This window comes from Hyla sarda, unplaced genomic scaffold, assembly GCF_029499605.1.
Source record: "Hyla sarda isolate aHylSar1 unplaced genomic scaffold, aHylSar1.hap1 scaffold_412, whole genome shotgun sequence".
NCBI lineage: Eukaryota > Metazoa > Chordata > Amphibia > Anura > Hylidae > Hyla > Hyla sarda.
In genome coordinates, this window is record NW_026610427.1 from 231,369 (window position 1) to 243,485 (window position 12,117).

General features: G+C 46.0%; 5 non-coding genes across 5 annotated transcripts; all 5 read right to left on the reverse strand.

The window, feature by feature from the left end:
- Window positions 1–902: 902 nt before the first annotated feature.
- On the reverse strand, window positions 903–1,093 carry LOC130333518 (U2 spliceosomal RNA). The gene has a single exon (XR_008875691.1). It is a non-coding gene; the product is annotated as a U2 spliceosomal RNA (small nuclear RNA).
- Window positions 1,094–3,175: 2,082 nt separating this feature from the next.
- On the reverse strand, window positions 3,176–3,366 carry LOC130333519 (U2 spliceosomal RNA). The gene has a single exon (XR_008875692.1). It is a non-coding gene; the product is annotated as a U2 spliceosomal RNA (small nuclear RNA).
- Window positions 3,367–5,452: 2,086 nt separating this feature from the next.
- Window positions 5,453–5,643, reverse strand: LOC130333521 (U2 spliceosomal RNA). The gene has a single exon (XR_008875694.1). It is a non-coding gene; the product is annotated as a U2 spliceosomal RNA (small nuclear RNA).
- A 2,090-nt stretch (window positions 5,644–7,733) lies between these two features.
- Window positions 7,734–7,924, reverse strand: LOC130333523 (U2 spliceosomal RNA). The gene has a single exon (XR_008875695.1). It is a non-coding gene; the product is annotated as a U2 spliceosomal RNA (small nuclear RNA).
- Window positions 7,925–10,022: 2,098 nt separating this feature from the next.
- Window positions 10,023–10,213, reverse strand: LOC130333524 (U2 spliceosomal RNA). Its single transcript, XR_008875696.1, has one exon. It is a non-coding gene; the product is annotated as a U2 spliceosomal RNA (small nuclear RNA).
- Between the last annotated feature and the right edge of the window lie 1,904 nt (window positions 10,214–12,117).

A 12,117-nucleotide genomic window follows, 5' to 3' on the forward strand; every position in this document is an offset into this window, starting at 1 on the left:
AGGCCAAATATGTGTGACATTTCTGCGACTTTAGCTTCTAGAGCATTTTTACAACATTATACATAGGTGCTGAATACATAAAAAGCGACTGTTCAGCGACAGACAAGTCGCATCGGCTGAAAGTAGGCCAGAATGTCAGTCCATGTTGGAGCAGGTTTAGATACAGTCTAAAGCATAGATCTCAAAGTCTGTGCACAGAATTTAGCAAGGGCCTCGCACCTTCTGATGCATCAGGTAGGTGCACAATAGCATAGCCTAACCCTCTGTACTTTGGTCTATATTGATGCGGGACATAGACAGCCAGCTGATGACCAATCCATTAGTGCAATGGATGGCTGGAAGCATTTGTCTTTGCCTTTGCAATACCACAGAAGCAATGCATGGTCAATGTACAGCAATGACACACCTGTGTGAACAGCCAGGAGACCCCCCCCCCCCCATGTTATGTTACATAGTTACATAGTTAGTACGGTCGAAAAAAGACATATGTCCATCACGTTCAACCAGGGAATTAAGGGGTAGGGGTGTGGCGCGATATTGGGGAAGGGATGAGATTTTATATTTCTTCATAAGCATTAATCTTATTTTGTCAATTAGGAACATTCAGCACCCACCCGCTATCAAGGCAGCTGCCTATCATGTCATGCCCTACCTGCACAGGTGTGCTGGCTACTCAAATGATCCAATTAAGGAGGCCATTTAGTCAGCAGCAGCAGAAGTCCTGTGCCTGGACGCTCCAACAGGGGCCAGACACAAGCAGAAGCAGAAGCAGCAGAAGCAGCAGCAGCACCACCTTTTGTTTTTTGGCTGCAGCAGCAGCAAGGCCCACAGGGCTGGCTAGCTGGCTAGCCAGCAAGCAGGTAGCAATGAAAGTAGGAATCTTTCTTTTTAACCCTGTAAGGGGGTGGTGCACTGTACCCGAAGATACTGCCATATCGGGTCAATGCATAGGGCGACGGAAGCAAGCTTCGAAATCGGCCCCCGTTCTCAAAAATCCATTTAATATATGGTCCCCAGATAGGGGACGTATCAGATATTAAACTGATAAGAACAGATACTACACTTGATCTTAGCCAAAAGGCCGAGAAGCGATAGCCGTGAAAGGGGCGGGCCCAACAAGGTCCCCTTCATGGGCACTATCACTGCTTGCTGTCAGGGAGGCTGCCAGACAATTTTCCATGCACACTCTGGGCTGGGGGGCAGTCAACCACCAGTACACACAGCAGAACCTAAACCCATACCATTATTGCTAAGCAGCAAGACAGGGGCCCATTGCACTCCCACGGGGCCTTTTTAAATGCAATCCATAACCCGGATTTGCCAGGAACCCTTCTTACTCCTCCTACTTGCATGTGACACTGGGCTTAGGATCTGCATAGGAAACACACACACAAGCACACACCTACCTTTGTTGCCTGCAGATGCCTCCTTGGCTGTCCCCAAACGGTATCAAACCAACACCCACGGGAAGCTGTAAGCATAGAGGACATGCCTGCACCCCATTGGACTTACCTGTGTGGGTTAAATCCGGGTTATTTGACAACCTATGGCGGTGATGGTTCTGCTCAGGCAGAGCAGTGCTGATGCTCCTCATAAAGCTGTCGCTGCTGTGAAGGTTCTAGGTGACATCACAAATCCCTTTGGTTACATACACAACAAAGCTGGGTTGTTGTTGTTTACACTCTGCAAGGCCTGTGGAAGTGAGTGACATCATAGCACTGTAGTTCTGAGGGTTCAAGATGGATGCAACAATCTCCTGTTGCTTCTATGAAGGCCGTAATAGACGACATCACCAAACAGCTCCATAGTCACATACACAGCAAAGGAGAGATGTTGTTTACACCTAGTGATGTCAGTGGTATTGAGTGACATCACAGCACAGTGCTAAGGCTCCTGGGCCTGGACACAGCAGCGGCTGCAATATCTCAACGGAGAATACGTTTATATCTATGTGTGTGTGTGCGCATATATATATATATATATATATATATATATATATATATATTTCTCCGCCGAAATCACTTTTAAACCCATTTCCACCTTTTTTTCCCTTCTCTTCCTCTTACTTTTTTTTCACGTTTTTTTACGTTTTTCTCCTTTTCGCCTCTTTTCTGGGCGTATTATTCTTCTTTTTCTTCTTTTTTTTCGTCTAATGCATACCCCATCAGTGCAGCAATGCTTATTCAATACCGCCAGCAGATGGAGACACTGGGGGATAATTTTCTAAGGATTTATACTGATTTTTCCTGTCTGAATTTGTCGCACAGAAAGTTGCAGGCCAAATATGTGTGACATTTCTGCGACTTTAGCTTCTAGAGCATTTTTACAACATTATACATAGGTGCTGAATACATAAAAAGCGACTGTTCAGCGACAGACAAGTCGCATCGGCTGAAAGTAGGCCAGAATGTCAGTCCATGTTGGAGCAGGTTTAGATACAGTCTAAAGCATAGATCTCAAAGTCTGTGCACAGAATTTAGCAAGGGCCTCGCACCTTCTGATGCATCAGGTAGGTGCACAATAGCATAGCCTAACCCTCTGTACTTTGGTCTATATTGATGCGGGACATAGACAGCCAGCTGATGACCAATCCATTAGTGCAATGGATGGCTGGAAGCATTTGTCTTTGCCTTTGCAATACCACAGAAGCAATGCATGGTCAATGTACAGCAATGACACACCTGTGTGAACAGCCAGGAGACCCCCCCCCCCATGTTATGTTACATAGTTACATAGTTAGTACGGTCGAAAAAAGACATATGTCCATCACGTTCAACCAGGGAATTAAGGGGTAGGGGTGTGGCGCGATATTGGGGAAGGGATGAGATTTTATATTTCTTCATAAGCATTAATCTTATTTTGTCAATTAGGAACATTCAGCACCCACCCGCTATCAAGGCAGCTGCCTATCATGTCATGCCCTACCTGCACAGGTGTGCTGGCTACTCAAATGATCCAATTAAGGAGGCCATTTAGTCAGCAGCAGCAGAAGTCCTGTGCCTGGACGCTCCAACAGGGGCCAGACACAAGCAGAAGCAGAAGCAGCAGAAGCAGCAGCAGCACCACCTTTTGTTTTTTGGCTGCAGCAGCAGCAAGGCCCACAGGGCTGGCTAGCTGGCTAGCCAGCAAGCAGGTAGCAATGAAAGTAGGAATCTTTCTTTTTAACCCTGTAAGGGGGTGGTGCACTGTACCCGAAGATACTGCCATATCGGGTCAATGCATAGGGCGACGGAAGCAAGCTTCGAAATCGGCCCCCGTTCTCAAAAATCCATTTAATATATGGTCCCCAGATAGGGGACGTATCAGATATTAAACTGATAAGAACAGATACTACACTTGATCTTAGCCAAAAGGCCGAGAAGCGATAACCGTGAAAGGGGCGGGCCCAACAAGGTCCCCTTCATGGGCACTATCACTGCTTGCTGTCAGGGAGGCTGCCAGACAATTTTCCATGCACACTCTGGGCTGGGGGGCAGTCAACCACCAGTACACACAGCAGAACCTAAACCCATACCATTATTGCTAAGCAGCAAGACAGGGGCCCATTGCACTCCCACGGGGCCTTTTTAAATGCAATCCATAACCCGGATTTGCCAGGAACCCTTCTTACTCCTCCTACTTGCATGTGACACTGGGCTTAGGATCTGCATAGGAAACACACACACAAGCACACACCTACCTTTGTTGCCTGCAGATGCCTCCTTGGCTGTCCCCAAACGGTATCAAACCAACACCCACGGGAAGCTGTAAGCATAGAGGACATGCCTGCACCCCATTGGACTTACCTGTGTGGGTTAAATCCGGGTTATTTGACAACCTATGGCGGTGATGGTTCTGCTCAGGCAGAGCAGTGCTGATGCTCCTCATAAAGCTGTCGCTGCTGTGAAGGTTCTAGGTGACATCACAAATCCCTTTGGTTACATACACAACAAAGCTGGGTTGTTGTTGTTTACACTCTGCAAGGCCTGTGGAAGTGAGTGACATCATAGCACTGTAGTTCTGAGGGTTCAAGATGGATGCAACAATCTCCTGTTGCTTCTATGAAGGCCGTAATAGACGACATCACCAAACAGCTCCATAGTCACATACACAGCAAAGGAGAGATGTTGTTTACACCTAGTGATGTCAGTGGTATTGAGTGACATCACAGCACAGTGCTAAGGCTCCTGGGCCTGGACACAGCAGCGGCTGCAATATCTCAACGGAGAATACGTTTATATCTATGTGTGTGTGTGCGCATATATATATATATATATATATATATATATATATATATATATATTTCTCCGCCGAAATCACTTTTAAACCCATTTCCACCTTTTTTTCCCTTCTCTTCCTCTTACTTTTTTTTCACGTTTTTTTACGTTTTTCTCCTTTTCGCCTCTTTTCTGGGCGTATTATTCTTCTTTTTCTTCTTTTTTTTCGTCTAATGCATACCCCATCAGTGCAGCAATGCTTATTCAATACCGCCAGCAGATGGAGACACTGGGGGATAATTTTCTAAGGATTTATACTGATTTTTCCTGTCTGAATTTGTCGCACAGAAAGTTGCAGGCCAAATATGTGTGACATTTCTGCGACTTTAGCTTCTAGAGCATTTTTACAACATTATACATAGGTGCTGAATACATAAAAAGCGACTGTTCAGCGACAGACAAGTCGCATCGGCTGAAAGTAGGCCAGAATGTCAGTCCATGTTGGAGCAGGTTTAGATACAGTCTAAAGCATAGATCTCAAAGTCTGTGCACAGAATTTAGCAAGGGCCTCGCACCTTCTGATGCATCAGGTAGGTGCACAATAGCATAGCCTAACCCTCTGTACTTTGGTCTATATTGATGCGGGACATAGACAGCCAGCTGATGACCAATCCATTAGTGCAATGGATGGCTGGAAGCATTTGTCTTTGCCTTTGCAATACCACAGAAGCAATGCATGGTCAATGTACAGCAATGACACACCTGTGTGAACAGCCAGGAGACCCCCCCCCCCATGTTATGTTACATAGTTACATAGTTAGTACGGTCGAAAAAAGACATATGTCCATCACGTTCAACCAGGGAATTAAGGGGTAGGGGTGTGGCGCGATATTGGGGAAGGGATGAGATTTTATATTTCTTCATAAGCATTAATCTTATTTTGTCAATTAGGAACATTCAGCACCCACCCGCTATCAAGGCAGCTGCCTATCATGTCATGCCCTACCTGCACAGGTGTGCTGGCTACTCAAATGATCCAATTAAGGAGGCCATTTAGTCAGCAGCAGCAGAAGTCCTGTGCCTGGACGCTCCAACAGGGGCCAGACACAAGCAGAAGCAGAAGCAGCAGAAGCAGCAGCAGCACCACCTTTTGTTTTTTGGCTGCAGCAGCAGCAAGGCCCACAGGGCTGGCTAGCTGGCTAGCCAGCAAGCAGGTAGCAATGAAAGTAGGAATCTTTCTTTTTAACCCTGTAAGGGGGTGGTGCACTGTACCCGAAGATACTGCCATATCGGGTCAATGCATAGGGCGACGGAAGCAAGCTTCGAAATCGGCCCCCGTTCTCAAAAATCCATTTAATATATGGTCCCCAGATAGGGGACGTATCAGATATTAAACTGATAAGAACAGATACTACACTTGATCTTAGCCAAAAGGCCGAGAAGCGATAACCGTGAAAGGGGCGGGCCCAACAAGGTCCCCTTCATGGGCACTATCACTGCTTGCTGTCAGGGAGGCTGCCAGACAATTTTCCATGCACACTCTGGGCTGGGGGGCAGTCAACCACCAGTACACACAGCAGAACCTAAACCCATACCATTATTGCTAAGCAGCAAGACAGGGGCCCATTGCACTCCCACGGGGCCTTTTTAAATGCAATCCATAACCCGGATTTGCCAGGAACCCTTCTTACTCCTCCTACTTGCATGTGACACTGGGCTTAGGATCTGCATAGGAAACACACACACAAGCACACACCTACCTTTGTTGCCTGCAGATGCCTCCTTGGCTGTCCCCAAACGGTATCAAACCAACACCCACGGGAAGCTGTAAGCATAGAGGACATGCCTGCACCCCATTGGACTTACCTGTGTGGGTTAAATCCGGGTTATTTGACAACCTATGGCGGTGATGGTTCTGCTCAGGCAGAGCAGTGCTGATGCTCCTCATAAAGCTGTCGCTGCTGTGAAGGTTCTAGGTGACATCACAAATCCCTTTGGTTACATACACAACAAAGCTGGGTTGTTGTTGTTTACACTCTGCAAGGCCTGTGGAAGTGAGTGACATCATAGCACTGTAGTTCTGAGGGTTCAAGATGGATGCAACAATCTCCTGTTGCTTCTATGAAGGCCGTAATAGACGACATCACCAAACAGCTCCATAGTCACATACACAGCAAAGGAGAGATGTTGTTTACACCTAGTGATGTCAGTGGTATTGAGTGACATCACAGCACAGTGCTAAGGCTCCTGGGCCTGGACACAGCAGCGGCTGCAATATCTCAACGGAGAATACGTTTATATCTATGTGTGTGTGTGTGCATATATATATATATATATATATATATATATATATATATATATATATATTTCTCCGCCGAAATCACTTTTAAACCCATTTCCACCTTTTTTTCCCTTCTCTTCCTCTTACTTTTTTTTCACGTTTTTTTACGTTTTTCTCCTTTTCGCCTCTTTTCTGGGCGTATTATTCTTCTTTTTCTTCTTTTTTTTCGTCTAATGCATACCCCATCAGTGCAGCAATGCTTATTCAATACCGCCAGCAGATGGAGACACTGGGGGATAATTTTCTAAGGATTTATACTGATTTTTCCTGTCTGAATTTGTCGCACAGAAAGTTGCAGGCCAAATATGTGTGACATTTCTGCGACTTTAGCTTCTAGAGCATTTTTACAACATTATACATAGGTGCTGAATACATAAAAAGCGACTGTTCAGCGACAGACAAGTCGCATCGGCTGAAAGTAGGCCAGAATGTCAGTCCATGTTGGAGCAGGTTTAGATACAGTCTAAAGCATAGATCTCAAAGTCTGTGCACAGAATTTAGCAAGGGCCTCGCACCTTCTGATGCATCAGGTAGGTGCACAATAGCATAGCCTAACCCTCTGTACTTTGGTCTATATTGATGCGGGACATAGACAGCCAGCTGATGACCAATCCATTAGTGCAATGGATGGCTGGAAGCATTTGTCTTTGCCTTTGCAATACCACAGAAGCAATGCATGGTCAATGTACAGCAATGACACACCTGTGTGAACAGCCAGGAGACCCCCCCCCCCATGTTATGTTACATAGTTACATAGTTAGTACGGTCGAAAAAAGACATATGTCCATCACGTTCAACCAGGGAATTAAGGGGTAGGGGTGTGGCGCGATATTGGGGAAGGGATGAGATTTTATATTTCTTCATAAGCATTAATCTTATTTTGTCAATTAGGAACATTCAGCACCCACCCGCTATCAAGGCAGCTGCCTATCATGTCATGCCCTACCTGCACAGGTGTGCTGGCTACTCAAATGATCCAATTAAGGAGGCCATTTAGTCAGCAGCAGCAGAAGTCCTGTGCCTGGACGCTCCAACAGGGGCCAGACACAAGCAGAAGCAGAAGCAGCAGAAGCAGCAGCAGCACCACCTTTTGTTTTTTGGCTGCAGCAGCAGCAAGGCCCACAGGGCTGGCTAGCTGGCTAGCCAGCAAGCAGGTAGCAATGAAAGTAGGAATCTTTCTTTTTAACCCTGTAAGGGGGTGGTGCACTGTACCCGAAGATACTGCCATATCGGGTCAATGCATAGGGCGACGGAAGCAAGCTTCGAAATCGGCCCCCGTTCTCAAAAATCCATTTAATATATGGTCCCCAGATAGGGGACGTATCAGATATTAAACTGATAAGAACAGATACTACACTTGATCTTAGCCAAAAGGCCGAGAAGCGATAACCGTGAAAGGGGCGGGCCCAACAAGGTCCCCTTCATGGGCACTATCACTGCTTGCTGTCAGGGAGGCTGCCAGACAATTTTCCATGCACACTCTGGGCTGGGGGGCAGTCAACCACCAGTACACACAGCAGAACCTAAACCCATACCATTATTGCTAAGCAGCAAGACAGGGGCCCATTGCACTCCCACGGGGCCTTTTTAAATGCAATCCATAACCCGGATTTGCCAGGAACCCTTCTTACTCCTCCTACTTGCATGTGACACTGGGCTTAGGATCTGCATAGGAAACACACACACAAGCACACACCTACCTTTGTTGCCTGCAGATGCCTCCTTGGCTGTCCCCAAACGGTATCAAACCAACACCCACGGGAAGCTGTAAGCATAGAGGACATGCCTGCACCCCATTGGACTTACCTGTGTGGGTTAAATCCGGGTTATTTGACAACCTATGGCGGTGATGGTTCTGCTCAGGCAGAGCAGTGCTGATGCTCCTCATAAAGCTGTCGCTGCTGTGAAGGTTCTAGGTGACATCACAAATCCCTTTGGTTACATACACAACAAAGCTGGGTTGTTGTTGTTTACACTCTGCAAGGCCTGTGGAAGTGAGTGACATCATAGCACTGTAGTTCTGAGGGTTCAAGATGGATGCAACAATCTCCTGTTGCTTCTATGAAGGCCGTAATAGACGACATCACCAAACAGCTCCATAGTCACATACACAGCAAAGGAGAGATGTTGTTTACACCTAGTGATGTCAGTGGTATTGAGTGACATCACAGCACAGTGCTAAGGCTCCTGGGCCTGGACACAGCAGCGGCTGCAATATCTCAACGGAGAATACGTTTATATCTATGTGTGTGTGTGTGCATATATATATATATATATATATATATATATATATATATATATATATATATATATATTTCTCCGCCGAAATCACTTTTAAACCCATTTCCACCTTTTTTTCCCTTCTCTTCCTCTTACTTTTTTTTCACGTTTTTTTACGTTTTTCTCCTTTTCGCCTCTTTTCTGGGCGTATTATTCTTCTTTTTCTTCTTTTTTTTCGTCTAATGCATACCCCATCAGTGCAGCAATGCTTATTCAATACCGCCAGCAGATGGAGACACTGGGGGATAATTTTCTAAGGATTTATACTGATTTTTCCTGTCTGAATTTGTCGCACAGAAAGTTGCAGGCCAAATATGTGTGACATTTCTGCGACTTTAGCTTCTAGAGCATTTTTACAACATTATACATAGGTGCTGAATACATAAAAAGCGACTGTTCAGCGACAGACAAGTCGCATCGGCTGAAAGTAGGCCAGAATGTCAGTCCATGTTGGAGCAGGTTTAGATACAGTCTAAAGCATAGATCTCAAAGTCTGTGCACAGAATTTAGCAAGGGCCTCGCACCTTCTGATGCATCAGGTAGGTGCACAATAGCATAGCCTAACCCTCTGTACTTTGGTCTATATTGATGCGGGACATAGACAGCCAGCTGATGACCAATCCATTAGTGCAATGGATGGCTGGAAGCATTTGTCTTTGCCTTTGCAATACCACAGAAGCAATGCATGGTCAATGTACAGCAATGACACACCTGTGTGAACAGCCAGGAGACCCCCCCCCCCATGTTATGTTACATAGTTACATAGTTAGTACGGTCGAAAAAAGACATATGTCCATCACGTTCAACCAGGGAATTAAGGGGTAGGGGTGTGGCGCGATATTGGGGAAGGGATGAGATTTTATATTTCTTCATAAGCATTAATCTTATTTTGTCAATTAGGAACATTCAGCACCCACCCGCTATCAAGGCAGCTGCCTATCATGTCATGCCCTACCTGCACAGGTGTGCTGGCTACTCAAATGATCCAATTAAGGAGGCCATTTAGTCAGCAGCAGCAGAAGTCCTGTGCCTGGACGCTCCAACAGGGGCCAGACACAAGCAGAAGCAGAAGCAGCAGAAGCAGCAGCAGCACCACCTTTTGTTTTTTGGCTGCAGCAGCAGCAAGGCCCACAGGGCTGGCTAGCTGGCTAGCCAGCAAGCAGGTAGCAATGAAAGTAGGAATCTTTCTTTTTAACCCTGTAAGGGGGTGGTGCACTGTACCCGAAGATACTGCCATATCGGGTCAATGCATAGGGCGACGGAAGCAAGCTTCGAAATCGGCCCCCGTTCTCAAAAATCCATTTAATATATGGTCCCCAGATAGGGGACGTATCAGATATTAAACTGATAAGAACAGATACTACACTTGATCTTAGCCAAAAGGCCGAGAAGCGATAACCGTGAAAGGGGCGGGCCCAACAAGGTCCCCTTCATGGGCACTATCACTGCTTGCTGTCAGGGAGGCTGCCAGACAATTTTCCATGCACACTCTGGGCTGGGGGGCAGTCAACCACCAGTACACACAGCAGAACCTAAACCCATACCATTATTGCTAAGCAGCAAGACAGGGGCCCATTGCACTCCCACGGGGCCTTTTTAAATGCAATCCATAACCCGGATTTGCCAGGAACCCTTCTTACTCCTCCTACTTGCATGTGACACTGGGCTTAGGATCTGCATAGGAAACACACACACAAGCACACACCTACCTTTGTTGCCTGCAGATGCCTCCTTGGCTGTCCCCAAACGGTATCAAACCAACACCCACGGGAAGCTGTAAGCATAGAGGACATGCCTGCACCCCATTGGACTTACCTGTGTGGGTTAAATCCGGGTTATTTGACAACCTATGGCGGTGATGGTTCTGCTCAGGCAGAGCAGTGCTGATGCTCCTCATAAAGCTGTCGCTGCTGTGAAGGTTCTAGGTGACATCACAAATCCCTTTGGTTACATACACAACAAAGCTGGGTTGTTGTTGTTTACACTCTGCAAGGCCTGTGGAAGTGAGTGACATCATAGCACTGTAGTTCTGAGGGTTCAAGATGGATGCAACAATCTCCTGTTGCTTCTATGAAGGCCGTAATAGACGACATCACCAAACAGCTCCATAGTCACATACACAGCAAAGGAGAGATGTTGTTTACACCTAGTGATGTCAGTGGTATTGAGTGACATCACAGCACAGTGCTAAGGCTCCTGGGCCTGGACACAGCAGCGGCTGCAATATCTCAACGGAGAATACGTTTATATCTATGTGTGTGTGTGCGCATATATATATATATATATATATATATATATATATATATATATATATTTCTCCGCCGAAATCACTTTTAAACCCATTTCCACCTTTTTTTCCCTTCTCTTCCTCTTACTTTTTTTTCACGTTTTTTTACGTTTTTCTCCTTTTCGCCTCTTTTCTGGGCGTATTATTCTTCTTTTTCTTCTTTTTTTTCGTCTAATGCATACCCCATCAGTGCAGCAATGCTTATTCAATACCGCCAGCAGATGGAGACACTGGGGGATAATTTTCTAAGGATTTATACTGATTTTTCCTGTCTGAATTTGTCGCACAGAAAGTTGCAGGCCAAATATGTGTGACATTTCTGCGACTTTAGCTTCTAGAGCATTTTTACAACATTATACATAGGTGCTGAATACATAAAAAGCGACTGTTCAGCGACAGACAAGTCGCATCGGCTGAAAGTAGGCCAGAATGTCAGTCCATGTTGGAGCAGGTTTAGATACAGTCTAAAGCATAGATCTCAAAGTCTGTGCACAGAATTTAGCAAGGGCCTCGCACCTTCTGATGCATCAGGTAGGTGCACAATAGCATAGCCTAACCCTCTGTACTTTGGTCTATATTGATGCGGGACATAGACAGCCAGCTGATGACCAATCCATTAGTGCAATGGATGGCTGGAAGCATTTGTCTTTGCCTTTGCAATACCACAGAAGCAATGCATGGTCAATGTACAGCAATGACACACCTGTGTGAACAGCCAGGAGACCCCCCCCCCCCCCATGTTATGTTACATAGTTACATAGTTAGTACGGTCGAAAAAAGACATATGTCCATCACGTTCAACCAGGGAATTAAGGGGTAGGGGTGTGGCGCGATATTGGGGAAGGGATGAGATTTTATATTTCTTCATAAGCATTAATCTTATTTTGTCAATTAGGAACATTCAGCACCCACCCGCTATCAAGGCAGCTGCCTATCATGTCATGCCCTACCTGCACAGGTGTGCTGGCTACTCAAATGATCCAATTAAGGAGGCCATTTAGTCAGCAGCAGCA